General features: G+C 41.3%; 1 protein-coding gene across 2 annotated transcripts in view; it reads left to right on the forward strand.

Moving 5' to 3' along the window:
- POU6F2 (POU class 6 homeobox 2) overlaps positions 1-24,778 on the forward strand; it is a 436,460-nt gene that overhangs the window by 330,326 nt on the left and 81,356 nt on the right. The gene's annotated exons all lie outside the window — the stretch shown is intronic.

A 24,778-nucleotide genomic window follows, 5' to 3' on the forward strand; every position in this document is an offset into this window, starting at 1 on the left:
AGAAACCAAATGCTGCATTTAACCTTGGCCTTCTGCGTACCATCCTGCATGGCAGGAAGCAGGATAATCTTTTCCTTTTCTTGTTGTATTGCACATTTTAATAAATAACAGAGGGAGAGAGATATCAGTGGCAATAGGAGAGAGGAAGCCATCTGTGCTTGTGTGAGGAATGAGGGGCATGGTCACCTCCTCAGAGGTGAAGTTGCTCGAGAGATAGTGTAAAATGTGTTCTCAGCCGTGTGCATTTGCTAATGGAAAGGTCTAGTTACCACTCAGGCACAGTGGAGTAAAACTGCATCGGAATGCCACCTCTGTTGTGCAGTGGGCACAGTCTTCCGATCTTCTTGTTTGAGATGTTTTCCCACTGGCAGACTTAGTTTAAGTTCCAATGTGTGTATGTGATGGAAGAAGGTGATACATTATCACTTTTTAAAACAAAGAGTCCAAACCCTTGAGAAGGAGTTAGACCTATGTGACTTTTATCCTCTTTAAAGCGAACAGTTTCCAATCATGGGTCTGCCCTGTAGAGAAGGCTCAGTGTCCTGAGCCAGAGGTCCCTTCCCCCAGAAATTAGCCTTGATCAATTTGCCACCATATTAGTCAAGGCTCTGTGGGTCTAAGTTTTTTTATCTATAAGGGGAGGGGGCAAGATTAAATACTTTCTAGAACTCCTTCAGTTCTATTTGGAGTTTTATGTTACAAACCCCTAAAACTGTGTAATGTTGGGTGACCTATGCAGGCATATTCATATAACCCATTGTGGGCCACAGTAAATTCTAACAGGATTCAGATATTTTCATACCTACACAGCGCAGAATCACTGTGTAGAATTCTTCTAGCCAGAACTGAGACTAAGGTAAGGAAGGCTATGAAGCTCTCATCTCAGATGCAGAATTTAAGGGTGCACCCAAAAATTCAGTAATCAAGATAAATAATATTTTAATGCAATGTTTTTAAAAATCAAAATAAATACCAAAAACCCATGATCAATAAAATTTCAAAATTTTAAACACTGGATCAGTAATAGTATTGAGCCATGTCAGAGTCTAAGGCAAAAAAAAAACAACCCAGTATTACTGACATTTTATTGATCATACATTTTTGGCATTCATTTTTACTTTTTAAAATATTGCATTAAAATTTATTCATCTTGATTGCTGTGTTTTGGACACACCCTTAAATTTGGTGCCTGAGGTGAGCGCTTCATTCGCCTAACCCTTGTTGCTCTCAGCTTAGCTACTAGCTGTGTAACATTGGCATTCCATCCACTGTAAATGTCAACCAGGCCTTGCATCTCACTTTCTAGTTGAATTTGAAAATTGCACCAAATTTTGTACAGTAGAAAAACAAATGTGTGTTGGATAAGGCATTGGGGCAAGGGGCGGGGGGTAGAAATCCATCTTCCTGGTTACAGAGAACTAATAAACCAATCATTTTTGATTGAATTGAAATGTTATGATAATCATATAGTTCTTTTGGCTGACATGTTTCACTGAACTAATTTATGATTTTATGAAATTAAGTAAACTTGGTGAACATGGTAGGAGTATCACTATGTAGACAATATTCTCCTAGAGCAATCCAAGCCACGAGGACCTTTCGAAAGCTGGAAGAGTCCACATGGGGTGGAAAAGGCTTCCTCTTGGACTAAAGAACCAAAAAAATTACTATTTTGGATAAGACAATCCATCTAAACTCAGAGTTATTGTGAAAATTAAATATAACATATTGTTAAAAATGCTTTGTATGCTATAAATTTGTTAAGCAAATGTTGATTATCTTAAAGATATGAAAGTGTATGAATTTATTTCTGCTTATACTACCATTCAGAAAATTGAGGGCTTCATTCATGATTCACTCATTCAGCAAGAGATCGGGTAGGAAATGAGAATCCCTTTACCCAACAGTATTAAGCACTGAATAAAATAAACAAAACATATTTACCCATATACTCTGCAAGGGACAATTTCTGCTTTTATGAAAGAAAGAAAATCTCCTTAAAAAAAACCCCTCAGTTCAACATTACTGACATTTCAAAGAATTTATTACATGCATTTGAGATCCAGCAGGAACAACAAAGTTTATATTGCTTTGAGAGTGGCAGGGGAAAAATTAGTTTACCAAGAATATACTTATATACTGCAATGCTTCTTTGTCATTGTCTAGATTTACCATTCCTGGGCACTGCTCTGTAGATTAGTCAAATCATGTAGAAAGGGATTTAACAAAGCAGGCAGCATGTTCACACCACCGGCTATGGAAGTTCATGTCAAGTAGTGATAGATGGGGAGGGTGCCAGACTCAAAGTGGGGATGGAAAGATTCTTGCAGCATCTGAATATGGCAAGTGAGTACTTCTCAAAGAAAACAGAACCACTCTGCTCACCACAGTGGGGCAGATCCATGTTCTCTCTGCAGTGAGCTCAGTAAAGGACCTGGAGCCACCTACACTGCCCAGTCCCATCACTGTCTATTGGATAGTGGCTGACAAAGTAATCCCAAAGTCTAGCTCAGAATGCTTCTGAAACAGTTTTGCCTTCATGTGCACAGATGCAGGGTCTAGTGGCAATTTGAGATGCCCAGAATGTGCTGGCTGGGACTTTGCTCTACACAAGCAAAACTTAGCCAGCATTTATGTGAACTTAATACAATAGTCTAGTGCTTTCATGATCATGTGTTATTCCTCATCTTTTAGACTCAATTAATTTCCCACAAGTTTAGGGTAAATTTTCCATGGGCCTTTAAATTAACTTCCAAAGCATAGACTTGTACATGAATATTCTCCAGGTGATAAGAAAACACTTTTATTATTATCTGCAAACATTTGTTGAGCATGTGTGATGTGCATTGTCCCAGGGAGGGTTTGCAGAACAGACAGCATGGTGCCTTAGAGAGAGTGTGGTCTTTAGAAACAGACAAACCTAGATTCAAATGCTGGCTCTGCTGGACCCATGGGTCAAGTCAGCTCATCCTACTAAGCCTCATTCTCCCCATTGGTTGGAGAGTTGATGTGGGTGTTAAATGGAATGACTTACATGGGACCATCTAATTTGGTCCCCGATACATAGGGGGCACACAAAAAAATATTAGTATCCTGCTTGCCTTTTTTCCTTCCTTGACTACAGATATTATAATCTAAGGAGTAACATGATATAAACATATGCACTCAAAGTCAAACAAAAAGCAAACAGTCATAGGGATAAAAAATGCACATGCACACAGTAAAGTTATGCACTGCAAACTACAGAAAAGCTTGTATTAGCTAGAATGAGGCTAATAATTGCATGTCAGTTTTATAGCATCACCCTGAATCAGAGAGGTAAGATTTCTGGGGAGGGTGTGTGGAGCACACACAGCACAGGGCAAGCCTACACAAGGGTGGCTCAGAGAGACGTGACACCTCCAAGGGGGTTAGAGCGGAGAGAGAATTGCACTCACGTAATGCTAATATTGTCTAACCGTTTAATTTTACAGAATTCTCACTTAAACCTACAGAACCTCCATTCTGCCATCAATATTATTAAGGGCCAAAAATTACTTTTTCCTTCTAAATTCCTAAAGTTGTGGTTTTTAGCGTATAGGTAAAGAAGAAGAATCTTGATGATTCAGGGCCATGGGCAAGTCACCTAATCTCTTTGAGACTCAGTTGTGTCACTTATTATATGAAAAGTTTATATTAGGTAATCTTTAAGTCCTTTCCATCTCCATATTCTACTTATGAAATAACACAAATAGCATGATTTAAATTCTATGGAAAGAAAGAACTACGTATGCACCACACCATAACCCACATCACATACACAATGCTCAATTAATATTCCTGATAATATATGGCTGATATTTGTAGAGTATTTTGAAATTTACAAAGTGAATTTTTATATACATTATTTCATGCATTGGGCTCATGGGTTCATAGTTTTAACTAGAATAATCCTGATCATTTATCATGTGGTCTCTATGTATTTTACACTGTCTAAATTCTTCAGTCTCTCATTTTCTCTTCACAACAACCCAGAAGAGGCAAAAATTATCTTTATTCAGATCCAGAGAAACTGAGTCTAGGAAGGTTGAAGCAAATTCCTCAACATCACTAATAATGACTGAATCAAAATTCCAGATCTGGTCTGACTGCTAAGTGTCTCTATTGACATTCCAGTCCCTCTGCAATGTTCATTCTGGTTGTTGGTGAAATATACATTCTCATTTCCTTATTTGGCTGCCAGCACTTTCCCAAGTCAGCATTACCCAAAGCATCTTCCACAAAACACTAATCCAAAGAAATGTTATTGAGAACAGCTTCCATGGTAGGCAAGTAAATAGAGACAGATAGATAAATGCTGCATATTACATGCTGCTCCTACTGATGTCTCAGGATTATTTTGAATACTGAAAGCTAAAAGGCCTCCTGCAGTAGAAATGTCTAGTTAACATTATCTAACCAAGACATTCCAAAACTAGTGTGACCACCGGAGCCTTTTCTTTCACATAATGCTAATGAATATCCCAGGGAGAATCCTTCAGGGACCACTGCTCTAAGGCTCCCTTCTCTAATCGTTGTAGGGGCAGCACAACTAAGATAACCTTCCCTTTCCTTACCCAGAACAGTATGTAGAAACCCACAAACCAGATTCGATAGGCTGGACAGTGGAGAAAAGAAAAAGTATAGAAACACCAGAAAAGAGGGGAAGGAAAAACTCAAAACCAAAGCAAGGGCAGGGAAAGCGGAAACCAAGGGTCGTTACGGTCAGCGATGAGCAAAATCACTTGATGGGAAAATCTGGCTGGGCTGCTTTCCCTGGCAGCGAGAGTCCTGGAGACTTCTCTTTCAGATAGTCTCCATTCTCCCTTCCTCTTCCTCCTGCCCATTGTTTCTCCTGCTCTTGCACCTGGAGTCATGCCTCCCACGCCGCAGCATGAACTGCGGGCAGAGTGCCGCTGGACGCCCCAGCCCCTGCAGACCCATGGGACCACCAGCACTGGGAGAGAGCATGCCCTCCCCTCTCCTCCCCAGCACCCTCCTCGTCTTTTGACTGCGGAAGTTCCTGTGCCCAGGTGGTCCCCGACAGCCTCATTCTCCACCCCTGTGTTTTGAGAGGGTTTGGATTCCACGTGACAGGTGGAGTTGGTCTGAACTGTGTATGGCAAGCCAGGACTAAGTCCAGAGCACCGGGCTGCCAAAACTCCCTGTCTGGGGGCCATTTTCTTAGTTTTAAGGCCCCCATCCTGCTCTTTTTCCATCTCCTGTTTTGAAAAATGGACTTTCAGAGTCACTGGTGTTTTCTTTCTCTTTCGTCCTCCACTGTTAAGAACTAAATTGGACATTCTGGCTTAAAATGCCAATACTAGGGCCCTGAGAGTGCAGAGCTAAGGCAGAGAAAGGCACCATGTTGAGACGCAAGAAAGAACCCCCCATGGCAAGGGCTCAGATGCTCCTCAGAGTGGCTGTCTACTGGACAGGGCAACCCCGTGTCCTTGGCCACTCAGTGGGATGCCTTCGAGGCTACAGGTGAATGTGGGGCACAGGGAGTGCTTTGCATTTGTATGCTGACAGCTCCATGCGCGGAACTAGTGACTGTGTCGGAAGGCCCAGTTGGGCTCCGATCAATGCCAGCTTCCTAGCCCATTTTGTCTGAACTGTTGTTCGACAGGGAGCTGCCCGACATCACCACTTAGCTTTCTACACCAGGAGATACTTAACTGTCATAAAAAAGAAGTGAAGTTAGAGATCCCCTTCTTTTTCCCAGCTGGACTCCATATCCTCCCAGAGACTGGCTGCTCTTTCCAGAGTTGAGTTCTCTGTCCTTGTACTGTGAGGTTGTGAATGTGGCATTTAAAAAGAACAAAGCCACATTTAAGGGTTCAGTAAGGAGAAGATTTAAGAGAAACCCTCTCACTTCCCCCAAGGAAAGCTCTGCGGAGCCTGGTTGGCTTGGAAACGTCTATTATTTTAATCAGAGGGAAAATAATCTTGTACTCCTGTCTAAGGTTCTAAGAAGTAATATTCCTTAGTGTAGTTACCACCTCCAGTACTCTGCACTCCATGGAAGGAATCTGACCGACCCAGGGCTAATGTTAATGGTCCTTGGAACCAACCTGGACAAGGCAGAAAGTTACTAAAGCCAGAAAGCAAAGATGGGGTGTTTTCCAAGCTCCCTGCTGCAACAATCACAATGAATCCATTCTAAGCATCTTCAAGGCACAACCCACATACCATTTGCATTGCCAGTGAACTTCCTTAGGTCATAAAGTGAGTATCTTCCTACCGGAAAGGAAGACCCGCATATAATCAAATATTTTCAGGGCCACTGGGGCCTTGTCTGGCTGACAACTCTCTCTCCTTCTTGTCTCACCCGAGCCACACCATCTTCCAACAGCTAAAGCTACGCCTGTGCTCCTCCAGCTGTATTTTGTCCAATTCCTTTGTTTTCTTTTTCAAAGAAAATTTCCCAACTCTGCAGTAGTCGTTTGCAACATAGGTGGTACATTGAGATCACTTGAGGAGTTTTCTGTTTTTTGTTTTTTTTTTCCAAGCTAGCAATACTTGGGTCCCCCCAGAGATTCCAGTTGAACCAGAGTGGGCATCAGCAGTTTTTAAACTCCCCAGCAGACCCCAATGGACAGTGGGGATTGAGGACAACTGCATATGGTCTTATAAATCAGCTCCCCATTATTCATTTCTAAAAGGACAAATTTGTACCCTTTATTTATACAAAATGCTTTTTACCTTAAATGTTGGTTGCATGAGTTGGCACTGACTTTACTTTTATGAACTAATGAGGCTGGGTTTTCATTTCCACAAAGAGTGAGCTGGCATCACTTGTGCCCTATTTCTCTTTACACTCACACCCCACCAGGGAAGGAAAACAGCCATCTCTGTTCTTTGTTATCCACCCAAACTCGAAGTTGGTTTATTAGCCTGGTGTCTGCAGAAAAAATCTCAAACTTGATGATTCATGTCTGACACTCAAAATAAACAGGAGAAATAAATAATCCTTTCATAATCTTTAACATCCTCTCAATACAAGAACACTGTATTGAGAACATTGATTGAGAGCATATTGGACACATCATAGCTGCTAGATGTTGTCTCATCTAGTCTATACTAGGGCTTTGCAGACTTTTATCTGCATATGAATCCCCCTGGAACCTGATAGATGTAGGTTCTGGTCCGATGATTCTGGGGTAGAGAGACACCCCAGATTCTGCCTTTCTAACCAGCCCCCAGGTGATGCTGATGCTACCGGTCCTCAGCCCACACCTGGAATAGTAAAGCTCTGCTCAAGGAACCTCCCAGTGCCACTAGCTCCATTTCCCAGGTGAGGAAGTCCGGTGTGACAACCTGTAAGAGGCAAGATTCAAACTTAGATCTAGAGCACCAGGCCTGAGGCAGGAGGATCGCTTAAGCCCAGGAGTTTAAGGTTGCAGTGAGCTATGATGACGCCACGGCACTCCAGCCGGGGCAACAGAGACCCTGTCTCAAAAATAAATAAATAAATAAATAAAGTCAAAAGGTCTTATACTAATTTTGGCCCCAAATCACCTTGCTGTAGGACTGTGAAGATCACACATACCTGTGTCGCACCATCTTTCAAGATATATGCAAAAAATGATCCTCAAAATGTAGATGCCATATGCAGAGTCAGAATGTTGTTCTTTCTATCTGATTTCAGATAGTGGTAGTTTGTATAATAAGCATCTTTATTGCAGTCATATGTTTGTTTTCAGAAATAACCATTTCTGTTAGAATGGGGAATTGGGGCACTTACTGTTATAATAATTTGGGGCCATCATTGTAAGACAGTGGTTTCTGTTTGTTTGTTTTCTGGGTTTTTTTGATAAAATGGAAGAAAAGTCTTCAAAAACACCTGCCCTTTTGAAGGTCTTAGCCTTTCTTTTTGTATTTTCTGCAAGGAGCCGTGTGGACACAGTAACCCAGGCAAAGCCTTGACACTTGCCCAATGTCTGCCTATCCCAGATTGGACAGGCAGGTCCTGCTGATTAAACAGCTTTGGGAAGAAATCTTATTAATACCTTCATCTTCGAAGAACAGAAACCTAACAGAACTTGTACAAATATCAGCCTAAGGATGCATAAATGAATGCATGGGTTGACCTAAAAGAAAACAAACTGGGAAAATAAACTCTTAAGCCCTGCCAACCCAAATCTACTATGTGCATGTCTGTGTACTTGCACTAAAGGGTTAGACTATATGTATATGTGTGGACTATAAATCTTCATAGTTATGTGTATGTTCAATATTTGTGTGTATACATATTTGTGTTTGATATACATGTATGCACGTATTTATTAGAAATCTTTTTTAGAAACACCATCTCAGGGATTATGCACAGTGTCTCAGGGCTATCCAGGTAGTTTGGGCAAATCAGTGGGGTGTAAGACATGGGGAAGAAGGGACATTGTCTGGGGTTTTTCTTTCTCTCTTTTTCTGCCTGGGCCGTTTTGAGAGAATGACTAAGCAGTGCTGGAGATTATGAATTTGCTTAAGTGTGAATGGCTGATTGCTGAGCGGGAGGCCGGCCCTCCCCAAGGTGATTGACTGGGGCTGCAGGTCTTCACACTTGATGCCTGGATTTGACTCGGAAAGTCTGCCAAGTCTTTTACTCGGAAATTTATCTTAATTAGATCTGAAAGACCTGCCACAGCAGAATAGTCACACCGATTAAAATGAAAAACAGGAGAAATTACTGATCAAATTAATCATAATGTCGGGTTACAGCTGTAGGTCTGATGTAATTTGCCACTCCAGTGAGTTACATCGGCCCAGGCCGGGAAGGGAAGCTGGCTTTATGCTGATCCGTAACACCCGCCCGCTCCAGGCGGCCGGCAGGAGGCTGATTCCATTCATTTTCCTGGCTTGCTCTGACCTCCCTGCTGCAGCCAGAAACAAATCAGGCACCAAACAAATGCGGGGGGGGTCGGGGGGGGGGGAGCCCGGAAGGGTGAACAAGAAATATTCTCTTACCCAGGCGATGGGACTATTGTACTATTTCAAAATGGTGAGCTCTGAAATCTTGGCCCGGTGGGCTTGGGGCCTGGCGCTTGTTTGGCTTTGTGCTTTTGGTTTTTCCACTTAACCTCCTTTTAGTTTTACTTGTGGTGACCTGACATTGATTAGATGCAGAGCGGGAATCAAAAGGTCAGAGGACAAAACCTTTGGCTCCGAGCAATGGGAAAAAAACCTTTAGAAAAATCTCCTTGCCAACATGGCTCTACAAATAGAGCATGGATTGAAATAATCTAACGTGTCACAACAGGGGGAGAAGAAACCTGGGCTGTGGAATCTGATTGTTCCAACGTGGGCATGGTCTTGGTGTGCTAATTTTTAAGTAAACACCACTTGGGGTGAGATGGGTGAAGGATACTTTGTCTTAAGAAAACAAATCACAGTCTAAATCCATTTCATTGTATAGCCCTGAATCTTTGGTTCATTTAGTGTTTACAAAACTTATCTTCCCATTAGAAATTCAAAGAAGGGGACCCTAAAACACACCTCAGTCCTAGGCATTTGACTGGGAATTCTCAGAAGTTAGGATTTAGGAGCAATATAGGACTTCTTCCCAACCATTTCTGTTTTATCAAGGAGCTAACCTTTCCTGGAGGAAATAATCTTAAAACAGAGGCTTTAGAAAGGAACAGGGAGAGGGAGTCTCCTTCCAAATCCATAGTTAGCAGACGCCCTTGGGGCCACAGGACTTTTCTTTTTGACCATATGATGGGTTGTGCAAATCCCATTTACTCCTCACTGGGCCAGATGTTTATTGCCCCGTCTGAAAAGTCTGTATCTTTTCTCCCTCCCACCAAGAATGAATCTGGTACTTTTGTAAATGAGGGTCCCTTGAACCAAGTATAGGAAGACAGACAGTCATAGGCGTCGAGCCGGCCTTGGCATTCAGGAGGCTCTGCCTCTGGACCTTTCTGTGGATTCTTGTGAAGAATTAGGTGGAACCATATGCCCAGATTAAGGAAGAAAACAGTGTTTTCCATGACACTGTGAGTGGTTGTTAAATCAGATTAATGGTTTATAACCAGCATTTTTTTAATAAAATAATAAAGGAGAATAGAAAATGCCAGGGCATATCACACATAGAAAGGCTATGTATTTTTTCTTAAAACTTTTAAGTGATGGACATATACATAGACATATATGTAGTTACATATGTAGATATATATACACAGAGAGAGAGATAATTGTATGCATTTTTATGTATATATATATCTGCTTGAGATGTAAAATGTATTTTTTACTGTGGGACAAGGTCAGAAGAATTTGAAAAATGCTACCCTTAAAGACCAACTTTTCAGGCAAGTGGAGATGGGATTTCTTAGGCATAAAACAGGTCAGGAAACAGGTTTATCAGGGTTCTAGCATATTGCATGTGATGATGAGCTCCTAAATACCAAACACCCTCCCCAACAGTCAAAAAAGAACAAAAAAGGAAGGCCCATCAGCCCTGCTATCCCACACATGCACATCTTTCAGGGAACTTCAAGATTCAACATTATATCACTACCTATGTGGTTGAAAGCTCACATCAAATTAGTGGCTTAACAAATCTAGTAAGTTCAGAGACTAAGTAATATCTTGAAAGCTGATGAATTAGTCCCACCAAAAGGAATAGATAATTCTGAGAATGTGAAAGGTGAGAAAGAAAGGAAGGAAGGAAGCACAGAACACTACAGTGATTAACTGGCTAATTTAGGTTCCTGCAAAGGGCCATGTCCCCCAGGAAGGTGCAAGCCAGAGGCCAGGTCCATAGGCTGCTGGTCAGAGGAATCTGGGGCTGTCAAGCTCCACATCTAAGGTGCCTGGAACTTTTCTCGGTTCTTCCATCTGGTCCAGCTGTAGGGAAGAGCTATCACTAACCTTCCTAACTTGGTCTTCTGAATTCTGTCTTCTCCTGGATCCAATCCACTTTGCAAACCACTGCCAAGTTAACCTTTGTAAAAGAACATTTAGTTCACATCACCTCCATGCTCAAAACCCTTCCTTTGGCCTCCTGAGCCTGGATACTCTGGCCCACCCTCTCTGTCACCTCCCTCAGCTGCATTCAGCCTGGCCTCCTGCGTGCCCTGCCGTGCCTGCGCATCCTGCCCTGGCTTTGCCGGTCCCTGCCCCTTGCGGGGATGCCTGCTTCTCTCCTCACCACTGGTCCCTCGTGGCTCACTTCACCTCTGGCACCTTCCACAAAGCACCCAGGCAGGCACAGCCCCTAATAATCACCCTGCTTTCTGAACTCACACATGGGGCACTTAGTGTGTGCTCTTTCAACCTTTTTCTTTGTTTCTCCTTATTTTTTAATGGAAATATTTAATACCATGTGAATTATAAGCCCCATAAGAACAGACACTATGTCTCACACCCCTGTGTGTCCCAAGGCTGTCAATAATTGTTACAAGTGATGATTTCTCATTTTACAACTGTCCATTTCACAAATATGTAAGTGCTTGTTATCAGACTATCTTAAAATTATTTATAAAATTACTTGATGAAGATAGTTACTAATGAGCAAAATGATAGCTATTTATTATTATAATTAGAACAAAGCCTGGCACATGGTAAGGGCTATAAAAGCCTTAGATCTTCTTATGATTCCCTGGAAAATGTTTGAACCCCATACTTCTCTGCACTATCTTCTGGGTGGGCTTTGGGAAATGCAGACATGATTTAGACTGTTTAAATCAGCTTCTTTCATTTGGGTGGAAATGTACATCAAAGTAAGGACCATGATTTTCTAATTAATCTGCTTCCTTTTTCCCACCATCTCAACAACTCGTGGTGGTTCTTGGTATTCACAATATAATAGACAGAAGAGCAGGCCTTCTTAATGTTTTATAGATCTGATTGATCTGTGGGCTAAATCATGTTTTCCAAAGCATAAAAGTATTACAAAGCAGATAGGGAGACCCGAGGAAAATGAAAGTGGATTTCCCACTTTGGGTGTGCCTCATACCTCACCATTTGATGTCTGGAACTCTCACGTGACACACTCTGGCTGCCTCGACCCCCATTGTGAGTGGACAAACACACACAGACTCTCCTAGTATAAAAATGATAATTCAATTTAAACAACAAAAAGACTGTTGAGCATTTAACACATGCCAGGCACTGTCCTAGGTGTTTTGCTTGTGTTTTCCTATTTACGCCTTGTAATCACTTATGGGAATGAGGAAACTAGGGCTCAGAGAAGCTGGTAACTCATCCAAGCCCTGCAATTTGTAAGAGGTGGAGCTGGGATTTGAGCCCAGTCTGGGTCCAGCCTGAGGAACCTTACACCTCCTTTTAATCAGATAAGTCTCTGTGCATGTCTGTCATCCAGTGTGATCACTAATAGCACCCATTTCACCTCAGAACTGTTCTGGCTTGGGGGGTAAATTATTTGGCCTCTTACTCCAAGCCCATGCTCACCATGTTACCTCCAACATTTTTCTAAACTGCCTACATCTGGTTTGGCTCCACTTGATACCACAAAAGCTAAGCAGTTTGGAGGACTTCTTAATTTAATTAGAAGATAGAAATAGTAATTCTTATAAATATATTGTGTTCTCTCTAGAGCAAAAACATGCAATGTTCTAAAAAGGTTTGCAAGTGACATGGAGGGGAAGGGGCAAAAATTTTTTAAGCAAGGATGGGGCTTCAGGTACTGATTGCTCCAGCTTCCCTCCTAGGTGGCCCCTGAGGATGCCTCAGGGCAATCAATATTCCCAGACTGGCCACACATCAAAACCACCTGGGGAGAGTTCTTTGACAAATGGGTTTCCAGAAAAAGAGAGAGGGAGACAGAGAGAGAAAGAGCTGGGGAAATCTGGCCTGTAGTTGAAAAGACACAGCAACCAATTTCATCGTGTGGGCCTTATTTAGGTTACAATTCAAGCAAACTGTAAAAAGGGAAAAGTATAAGGTTTACAAGACAATTAGAAATATGGCCACCAACTGGATATCTGATGATATAAAAGAATTATTTCTAATATTTTTTGGTGTGATTGTAATATGTAGGAGTTTTTTGGTTTTTTTTTTTTTTAAGAGTAGCTTCTGAACATACATTCTGAAATACAAACAAAATGATGGCATGCCTGGGATTTGTTTTACTAAAATGACAAGGGAGAAAAAAGAATAATATAGGTGAAGGTGGCTGGGTGGATTATGGATGAAAGAATATTGGCCATGAGTTAATAATTATTGAAGCTGGGTGATGGGTCCATGTAAGTTAATTATACTATTGTGTCTTATTTATATGTGTTTAAAATTTCCATTAGAAAAAATTGAAGAAAAAAATTTTTAATCAGCTGGGAATTCTTTAATAATACAAATTCCCTGCACCGAACCCCAAAATGACCAATTCAGAATATCTTAGTAGTGATTTTGATGACCAGTGGAGTTTAAGAATTAATGCTCTATAGAACTGCAATTTATTAGATCAAGACAGGTTAGTTAAGGCTCAGAGACAACACACTAACATGGTTAATGGATTGAGCCAGAGTATCTTAAATGGAGGATTTTAACTGAAAGATCAAATACCTGAAGATGGTTGCGAATTTTGTTCTGGTGGTTCTCTGGTAGTGTAGAGGTGCTGGACCAGAGGAGCTTTGTGGTCCTGCCCAACTCTGAGAGTCTGTGGTTAACCCTGAGAACAACAAAAAGGAAATGGAGTTATACTTCTGTGTAAAGAAACTGAGCATGATAGGTAGATGCTTTTATCACCAGATGAATTAAACTTTGGAACAGATAATGGAGAAAAGGTAAAATATCTTCTTGGCGGTGCTTTGAGCACAGACCAAAGCCTTACTGAGTCAATCTGTGAGTCTTACTCACCTCTGTGTCCTTCCTGCCTAATACGAAACCCACAGCGTGGTACGTATTGATGTTGCCAATTGAATGCTGTTTGCTTCCATGAGGTGATTCCCGTAAGGAAGTGATGATATTTTGGGAGGTTTTAGTATGAGAGGAGAGAGAAAGGAACTAATGCAGAATAAATATCCAGCAATGTGTCAGACAGTGTATGAAGGATTCACCCCATCTGCACTGTTTGGTTTGGGGAAAGGCGATACCACTTCTAAGTCTTACCGTGGCTTGGCCTTCCCATTGCCCCAAGGATTACACATGGCATGTAGAGAGAAGCACCATCTAACTCAGCAAGATACTCATATATTTTTAAACATTCTGTGGATTTATTATAGAAAAATCTTTGGTTATGAAAGTTTACAGTTTGTAGGTTTCTCTACTAGAACTATTATAAACAGCCTCTGTATTAAAATACTTTTATGTAAAACATATGCTCTCATCCCTAAGTTATAGAAATAGGAAAATAGGTATACTGTAGGCTTTAATTAATTAAATTATCACACTCCTAGAACAAAGAAATAAGAAGAAGTAGGAAAAAGCTGGAGGAATGAAGTCTTGTTTTATTTTTCAGATATCCAATGTTTTCTGTAACAGTTGATCAGGAGCTGTCAAATGCACTGATGAGAGGTTTCCCAAAGTTAATTTTTCTCGTAATACAATAACCAAATTTGCTTTAACACTTGAAAAGGCCCATCCATACTAAAAAGAGTCAGTTGCTTAATCCTAAAATTAAAGGTTATTGCATGCAAGAGAAAATAATTACATGCTCAAAGTATGGAAAAAAGAAAACTTTTTTTTAATATGTAGGTATTTGTATAATTAAAGACTAATCAAGCGTGAAGGGCTGCTGACTAAACCAGAAAATGAGATTGTTGGCAAGCAATATTGTAATGTAAATGCCATTTTTGTTTAACTACTAAGAAGCTGGAGAAATGATATCCTGAACAGATTAAAAGCAAACAGCATTGATAATAAATATTTATCAGATTTCAAATGCAACACAGAGAATTTTTATATTTTACATGCAAGATTTGTTTGCAGTGAAGTATTCAGGCACTTTTCAAGGGGGTAGTTAACATCCTTATTTAGAATTGCATTTTCAGATAGTATCTTCCTTCTGTTAAAGTGCATGTGAAATATTAACCAAGGGAAAGTGCCCCTTTTGAGATATACTGCCCACAATGCAGTTATCTATTAATTAGGATGCTGTTGATTGGTATTAGTTACTTAGACGTGCTAATGCCTATACTGAATCTATTTTTAGAGAGAGAGATGAGATACAAGCCGCATACCATTGTTAAAACAAAGGAAATAGAAATATTAAATGTAAAATAAACAATTTATATAAACTTCAAGCACACAATTTAAAGTAAAAAGAGTAGAAACTTTGAAGTCATATAAAAAAATTCTGAGACTTTTTAGAACTATAAAATATCATAGAGCACACTCATTTGTCTTGAGGATTAAATGTGTGTAAAGCATTTTTCTGTACCTAGGATATAATAGTCACTCAGTGAATCTTAGTGCTGGCTCCCTTTCTTCCTTCTCATCTGCTGACTGAATTCAATCTGACCACTCATGCTCCTGTCCTCACGGAGACTGTTGCCTCTGGAGACCCTGATTCTGCATCGTGGACATGCACAGAGAGCTGGTCCACCACCGTCAGCATTTCTGAGATTCCAGAATACTCTGAGGAGTGCAGAGTCTGTGTTTTTTACTTGGCCTGAGGGAAGTCAGAAATTCCACAGGAAAGAAAGATCATACCACAAATAGGCCAAAGATTTTAATTTAATGAAGCCCTCACTGTAAAATTTATTTCCTATTTGTAGGTGGTGATTTCTCTGTGTTCAACTGTGCTCACCCCTGATTTATCTTATAAATCAAGATTTGTTGTGTAAATGAACAGCAGACATCTTGACCCACTGATAAAAGTATGAATGAATTAATCAAAAGTAGCTTTTAAAACTCAGGTATTGTACTGAGCAAGTATGCTGTTTTCCTCCCACCACAAAGCATAATTATAGATAAGTTTTCAAGAGAAGCAAGACTGTCATTTTTTTACCTTCAAAAACACTAGAAGATTCACTTTTCAGTTTCTAAATTAGAATCTGTCAGTTTGACTGCCGCTGTTTCTTTTGGGTGTAATGCGTGTGGTATGGATCCAGAAAGCTGAAAGCTTGCAGACCTACTAAAATGCATTTGGGGATTTTCAGAAACAGATTATTGAGTGACAATATGATAGCCTTCAGGCTTGCTGCTAGAAATTTTTATTTAACTTATTTTCTCCCTAATGTGGTAGTAACATGTACCTATTTTCTGAAGATTGCTGAACACATCATCAAATGACAGTTCAAAAAACATTTTAAAGTTTATTCTTTTCCTTTTTATGTAACTTACTTTGAGCACCAGGGAGCAACACTAACAGGTGTGTTTCTCTCACTGCATCTCCCCACTCGCGCTGTTTGAAGAGGTCACAGTGAAATTGCAAGTTCTTGCGTCCGAATAAAGAACACCCACAAATATTTGAGCTCTGGTTTTAGAAAATCTGAGGTTATTTGCGGAAGTGACTGGGTCACACAGAGGGGAGGAGCCCACAGACAGTGCCTTTGTCACATAGATATAGGGTGCACTTCACCAGTGGCCTGCGGACAAAGCGCCCAGCTGCACAGGACAGCACCGCTGCCCTCTGGGTGCTGTCACCCGGCAGTGATGTCTGAGGACATGAAGTGTTACTCGGCTTCCTCGGCCTACCTTGCCACAGCAGTCCTCGCCGTCCCCTCGTCTGGGAGTGTGGAGCTGCTCTTGCAGTGAATCAGAACCAAGTTATCATCTAGTTTCTAGTCCTGACCAAAATTCAGATAGTGTGCATTTAGGCAACGTCTTTTTATGTCCTGTTGAAAGGCCAGATCCTATCAATGGCCAGAAAAAAATAAAAAGGGAGAGAGGAGTGAAGTAGTTTATTCCAACACATATAAGAAGCATTGAGTAGCCCACAAGAGAACATGCCAGGGTCCCCTTGGTAGCCCCCTCTTTTCTGGGCAAGTTTGCTTAGAAGTGGAATAAGATGAGGAGGACTCATGGGACACTGAGATTCACAGAGGACTCGGAGGCAAAGTGACCCAGACCTCATCATCTTGGGAACTTTTTTTTTCAGGTTCCTGATACCATTTTAGATTAGATGTCTGATGTACATTTCTGATATCTTTTTAATCCTTTGAACCATTCATTCATTCATCAGCTACGTATCGAGCATCTGCAGATGTCAACCACTACTCTATGAGCCAGGGCAGAAATCAGGGGTGTGTGCAGATAAAAAAGGCAAATAAACACTTAAATGCATATCAGTATATCAAACACCATTAACTTATATGGGGGAATAATAACTGAGGTCAAAGTGAAAGAAGGTGCTAGAGTACGGAGTTAACTATTTGACACAGGATAATCAGAGAAGGCATCTCTATAGCGACAGAGACCTGTAGGGAGAGAACTTGCCAACAGATGGAGAGAGCGCACTCCAGGGGAGGGAACAGGTGCAAAACCCTGAGGAAGGAGGATGCTCACCAAGTGCAGAGAAGAGCAGAAAGGCCAGCAAGACTAGAACGGAGTGGGCGAGGGGCAGAGAGGCAGGAGGGGGGCCAGAGAAGAAGCAGAGGCCAGATAGATCACCTTGGGTCTTGTAGGCCACTGTAAGGACTTTAGTATTTCTCAGAAGGAAATGGAAGCCCATAGAAGCTATGAAGAGAATAGACTGTCAAGAGTCGGGAGCAGAAGCAGGAAGTCCAGTTGTGAGGCTACTGCTGCAATCCAGACAAGGGCAGTGATGTTTTGCATAGGTTGGATGTGGTGGAGATGGTGAGCAGTAATCAGACTCTGCATATATTAGGAGGAGCTGTTGGCTTTGGGGTGTAAGAAAACCAGAGGAGTCAAAGATGTCTGCCATGATTTTGACCTAAGCAACTGGGGGTATGAAGTTCCCCATTTATTGAGATAAGGATGACTTTGGGAAAAGCAGGTTTGCAGACATGTTTTGTTTTTAGCTTGTCAGTTTTGGACAGTTCATGTTTGAGAGACCACAGAAGTTTAAGAGGAAATGTTGAGGAAGCAATTGGATAATCGAGTTCTGGAAAAAGGTCCATGCTGGAAATATAAACTTGGGAGCTCATTGGTGTACTGCTGGAATTTAAAGCCAGAAGCCCAGATAAGATCATTGTGAGAGTGAGCCCTGATAGAACAGAGGTTCAAGTACTGGGCCCTGGAGCACCCCAACATTGAGGATTCCTGGAGAGGAAGAGAAATTAGAGAAACTGTCCCAGGAGACTAAGAAGAGGGGTCAGTAGGGTGGGAAAAAGTGGCACCCAGAAGCCAAATAAATCACGTGTTTCAAAGAGGGAATGACTACCTGTGTCCACTAGTTTTGGTAGGTCAAATAAAAGGAGAGCTGAGAATCAACCATTGGAGTTATCACTTGGAAATAAGTAGTGATCTTGACAAGAACTTCCATAGAGTGGGAGTGATGAATTGGAGTCATCACAGTGGATTCAAAAAGGAATGAAAGAAGAAGAATTGGAGACATTGAGAATAGACAACTCTTTCTAGGTGTTTTGCTCTGAAAGAAAGCAAACAAATGGTGCAGGAGCTGCAGGGGATGTGGGATCAACAGAGGTTTGTTTTTTAAGATGGGATCAAAACTTAATATTTATATGTTGACAGTAGGGATCCCTTACCATGGAACATTGATTAAACAAATTCAGGGTCTTCTTGAATAGGCAGTCAGCATGGAATGGAATCCATTGAACTAGTGGAGGGTTTTCTTTAGAGACGAGCTCAGCACTCTCATCCACAGGAAGGAACAGACACAGATGCTGCAGGTGGGCATTTGCAGGAATGAAAGGGCATGGAAGTTCTCTTCTGGCTGATCCTATTTTTTTAGTGAAACAAGGAGCAAGGTCAGTGGCTGAGAGTGAGAATTGGAAAAGAGGGGCTGGAGGTCTGAAGAGAAAGGAGAAGATGTGAAAGAGTCTTTCTAGGGTGAGGGGAAACGCCGTAGGGTTGCTGGGTGCTACCAGAGTCTGTCCACCAGAGGTAAATGGCTGTGTATTAGACTGAGGCTGGTCAGCACGGTCGTGAGGTTTTCTCCAGCCACGTTCTGCTGTGTGGGTGCAGGCACAGAGCAGGTGGAAAGCTGGATGGTGACATCCAAGCTGGGTAAGGAAGGAAGGACTCGAAGGGGTGGGGGCCTAGGGGTAATAGAAATGTGGGGAGACTCAAGGGTTATAAATTCTAGTGGGGTTTAAGAATTGTTGGAGTTTGAAGTAGTGGAGGAAATGAGCTAGGAACAGGTGGGAGAAGCTAGAGGATGGGAGGAATGTGGCCATCGCCAACCCCAGAGCGTGACCCTAGGGGGACGGCTGGTGGAAGGTGAATGCCCTCTGCACTGGAGGAGAGAAGGGCAAAAAACTGAGAGACCACAGCACTGGAAGGAGATCTCTCTCTCTCTCCCTCTCTCTCTCTCTCTCTCTCTCTCTCTCTCTCTCTCTCTCTCTCTCTCTCACACACACACACACACACACACACACACACACACACACACACACATCCCACAGCAGTCTTGATTCCATAGAGCCCCACAGAGAGCCAGGAGCAAAGCCTTCAGGGAATGAGGTGGAGCCACTTAAGGACCTGTAGATCATTGCAGCAAAGGGTAGCAAGTGGGCTAGTCTGAGGGGATGAGCTTTAAAACTGGGTTTTCAAGGAGATGGGAGGGAGAATGGCTTGAGAGCAGCAATGACGACTGAGCCAGACGCCCGCCCCACCCAGGCCCAGAGACACTAGGAGTGGGTAGAGAACAGCCGCCACATATGAGGTCTTCAGGGAAGCTGCGCCCTTAGGGAGAGCCAGACTCCTGCTGGGGCAAAAGAAACAGGGACTATTCTGAGAAGATGTTGAGGAGATAGATGATTTGGCTGATGAAAGAGGATTAGTTCCAGAGACCATAGAGGAAGGGTCTCGAGAGTTGAGGAGGCGGGGGAGCGAGGGTGTGCAGATTCCACATGAGGAAGAGCATCCAGACGTGAGGGTTGACCTGGGCTTCTCGGGCTCCCTGAGGTGATCAACACAAACAGGGATATGAGATATCAGAGCTGCCTTCTGATGGCCTCCAATCTATGGTGGCAGCTTTGAGAACCCATAGAAGAGAGGAGCAGTGATTTTTCCAAAAATATACAAAAGTTTTAGGGCTCGCCTTCACTGCCAAATACAGAGGCAGAGACTAGAAGAAGGGCAATATTTTTAAAATCACAAAAAGGCCTATGTGTCCTGTTCACTCATGGCAAACACTATGTAGTATAAGTCACTAATCAAAAACAATATTGATGAATTGATCTTAGTTAACTTAACCATCATCAGTAATAATAGTTTAGGAATTATTAGCTTTTCACCTCTCAGTCAAGAAATTCATATACATTTAAATTTGAATCTTTAATTTTAAGTTTACATATTCAAATATGCAACAATCTTGGGAAGCCATTTGTACAATAGCTGCCACCCATGTTGTGAAAATAAATGTAATTTTTAAATCTGATAATATGCACGTACTTTAAAAGACACAGAATGGAAGAATATCAGGATAGCATATGAAAATCTTGGCTACCCATCACCCTCAAAGAAATAAGTCTCTCTTGATAGATGAGTTTTCCCAGAAGAGCTAAGGGTTAAACCTTTTAGTGCTAGCACTGTAAAAGGTGTAAAATGTAAATCTTTTTAAAGCATTTTACTCCCATCTGTTGCCTTCTTAAACAGAGTATCATAGTAATAAAAATCTTCTATTTGTATCATGCCTGTGGTTTACAAAGTACTTTCACAAACATTATCTCACACAGGCACACCTCATTTTATTGCACTTTGCTTTATTATGCTTTGCAGATATTGCGTTTTTTACAAATTGAAGGTTTGTGGCAACCCACATTGAGCAAGTCTATCAGCACAATTTTTCTTTTTTTTTTTTTTTAGCACAATTTTTCTGATAGTATGTGCTCACTTTCTGTCTCTGTGTCCCATTTTGGTAATTCTTGCAATATTTCAAATTTTCATTATCATTATTAGATCTGTTATGGTGATCTGTGGTCAGTAATCTTTGACATTACTATTGTAATTGTTTTGGGGTGTCATAAGCCACAGTCAGAAAAGATGGCAAACTTAATTATTAAATGTTGTATGTTCTGACTACTCCACCAACCTCAATTCCCCTGTCTCTGTCCCTCTCCTTGGGCCTACCTATTCCCTGAAATACAACAATATTGAAATTAGGCCAATGAATAATCCCAAAACGGCCTCTAAAGTGTTAGAGTGAAAGGAAGAGTCACATGTGTCTCACATTATCAAAAGCTAGAAATGATTAAGCTTAGTGAGGAAGGCATGTTGAAAGCTAAAACAGGCCGAAAGCTAGTCCTGTTGTACCAGTTAGCCAAGTTGTGAACACAAAGGAAAATTCTTGAAGGAAATTAAAAGCAAAGTGTGAAACAGCCTTAATGCTGATATAGAACAAGTTTCAGTGGTTTACATAGAAAATCAAACCAGCTACAATGTTCTGTTAAACCAAAGCCTAATCCAGAGCAAGGCCCTAGCTCTTCAATTCTATGAAGGCTGAGAGACGTGAGGAAGCTACAGAATAAAAGTTTGGAGCTAGTAGATGTTGGTTCATGAGATTTAAGGAAAGAAGCCATCTGTACAACATAAAAAAAAGAACATGGTGTAGTAGCAAGTGCTGGTGTAGAAGCTGTAGCAAGTTATCCAGAAGATCTAGCTAAGATAACTGATGAGAATAGCTACACTAAACAACAGATTTTCAGTGTAAATGAAACAGCCTTACATTGGAAGAAGATGTCATCTAGGACTTTCATAGCTAGAAAGAAGAAGTCAATGCCTGACTTCAAAGCTTCAAAGAACAGGCTGCCTCTGTTGTCAGGGGCTAATGTAGTTGGTGACTTTAAGTTGAAGCTAATACTCCATTATCATTCTGAAACCGCTAGGGTCCTTAATAGTGCTGCTAAATCTACTCTGTCTTTGCTCTGTAAATGGAACAGAGAAGCCTAGATGACAGCACATCTGTTTATAGCCCACTGTTAAGACCTACTGCTCAGAAAAAAAGATTCTTTCAAAATATTACAGTTCTTTGACAGTAAAGCACCTGGTCACCCAAGACCTCTGATGGAGATGTACCGGAGATTAATGTTGTTTTCATGCCTGCTAACACAACATCCATTCTGCAGCCCACAGATCAAAGAATAATTTTAACTTTTACATCTTACTATTCAAGAATGACATTCTATAAGGCTGTAGTTTCCATAGATGGTGATCCTTTTGATGGATCCAGGCAAAGTAAATTGAAAACCTTGTGAAAAGGATTCACCATTCCAGATGCCATTAAGAACATTCTTTATTCATGGGAGGAGGTCCAAGTATTAACGTCAACAGGAGTCACCTTTGTGGATGGCTTGGAGGGGTTCAAGACTTCAGTGGAGGAAGTAATTGCAGATGTAGGGGAAAGAGCCGAAGAACTAGAATTAGAAGTAGAGCCTGAAGATGTGACTGAATTGCTGCAATCTCATGATGAAACGTGAACAGATGAGGAGTTGCTTCTTAATGGATGAACAAAGAAAGTGGTTTCTTGAGATGGAATCCACTTCTGGTGAAGATGCTGTGAACACTGTTGAATTGACAACAAAGATTTAGAATATTGCATAAACTTAGTTGATAAAGCAGCAGCAGAGTTTGAGTGGATTGATTCCAATTTTGAAAGAAGTTCTACCGTGGATAAAATGCTATCCAACAGCATCAGGTGCTACAGAGAAATATTTTGTGAAAGGAAAAGTCAGTTGATGCAGCAAATTTTATTGTTGTCTTATTTTAAGAAATTGCCACAGCCACTCCAACCTTCAGCAACTACCACCTTGATCAGTCAGCAGCCACCAACATCAAGGCAAGACCTTCCACCAGCAAAAAAGATTATGACTTGCTGAAGGCTCAGCTGACTGTTGGCATTTTTTGGAAATAAAGTATTTTTTAATTAAGACATGTGTATTGTTCTTTAGACATAATGTCATTGCACACTTTACAGACTGCAGTATAACATAAACATAACTTTTATATATGCACTGGGAAACCAAAAAATTTGTGTGACTTACTTTATTGTGATATTTCCTTTATTGTGATGGTCTGGAACAGAATCTGTGATATCTCCAAAGTATGCCTGTATTATCCCACAACATCCTGGTAAAACAGACACTTCACAGGTTTGACAGATTGTTAAAATAGTCACCAGAGTGTAAATGACCTACTGTAGATGAAAGGGAGTGTAACTATAACTTCTTGATGATTTTGAGTCATTGTTATTGGGATTACTGGGATGTTCCTGGAGGGCAAGACTAACATGCAACAGAAGAGAACATAATGAAGGATTAGACTTCGAGACCCAAAGAGGAGCCCACTGAGGACTGGAAATGTCCAAGAGGACTCCCTGGAGGTGGGAACTTGAGCAGAGCTCAAAGTTCTAGTGGAATTTAAAAGGACAGGAGGAGCCAGAGGAAGACAGTAGTAAGTGTGCTCCTGGATGTTTGAATCAGTAGCAGTAGCCTACTTGGATGATTTCTGTTTTGCTACAAATGGGTACCACTGCTTTGGCCAACTGTGCCCCCACTCCGCCCCCCCCCACCTAAATTAGTTCCCGTAACTGTCAATTTTATGCGTCAACTTGACTAGACCATGGTGCCCATGTATTTGCCCAAGCATTATTCTGGGTGTTTCTGTGGCAGTGTTTTTGGATAAGATTAACAGTTAAGTTGGTGGACTGTGAGTAAAGCAGATTGCCTTGTAGAACAAAAGACTGACCTCCTCCAATAAATAGGAAATTTTGCAACAGATGTTCTTTGAACTTGAACTTCAATATCGGCTCTCCCTAGGACGCCAGCCTGCAGGCTCATCCTACAGACTTTGAGTTTGCCAGGCCCCATAATCTCATGAGCCAACTCCTTAAAATACATCTCTCTTCCTCTCCTCTCTCTTCTCTCTCTCTTTCCAAGCACACGCGTGCACGTGCGCGCGCGCACACACACACACACACACACACACATATTTCCTATTGGTTCTTTTTCTCTGGAGAACCCCTAATTAATACAGCTCCTTTCTCATAAGTCATATAAATTTCCAGAAAGACAAAAGAGGTATAATTCTTTTCTGCACAGTATAGACCTGTGCAGTGGGAGGAAGGAAGAACACTTACCCACACAGTCAGTGGCATCAAGGATGTCCCTGTGATTATCTGGGCAAAAGAAGCCACACGAGGAGAGTGGCTCTCACAGTTCAGCTTGGGGTGACCAAGACCCGGAGCACTGGAGGCCAGTCTCTCTTCTTCTCTCTTGTCTTTCACCCCTGACTGCTCTGCTCGGAGCCTCACCAGTTATCATGTCACCTCTACAGGTTTCCGCCTGAACTCTCCTTGGCTCTGTCTGGTACCACCCAAGGGGAGGATCGTGCTGGACACACTGTGGTTACCCTCTGTCATTTGACTCCACTAACAATTCTGCCAAACACCTACTTAAGGTGGACATTGATCAAACTAACTAACCAGTTTAGATTCAACCACAGGCTCATTGCTATAGCACAGGAGTTAGCAAACATTGTGTTTCAAGAGCCAAATAGTAAATATTTTAGACTTTGCAAGTTAAGAGGCAAAATCACGGATATTCTTTATATACTTATATAAAAAGACAAAAACAATTTTCCACAATTTTTTATTGATAAAATTCAAAATATGATAATAGTAATTGAGTAGAATTTTTATAATACAGATTTTCTAATGAGAAGAATGGAATTTTTCTTTTTCTTTTTTTTTTTTTGAGACAGAGTCTCACTCTGTTGCCTG

This window comes from Lemur catta, chromosome 11, assembly GCF_020740605.2.
Source record: "Lemur catta isolate mLemCat1 chromosome 11, mLemCat1.pri, whole genome shotgun sequence".
Classification (NCBI taxonomy): Eukaryota; Metazoa; Chordata; class Mammalia; order Primates; family Lemuridae; genus Lemur; species Lemur catta.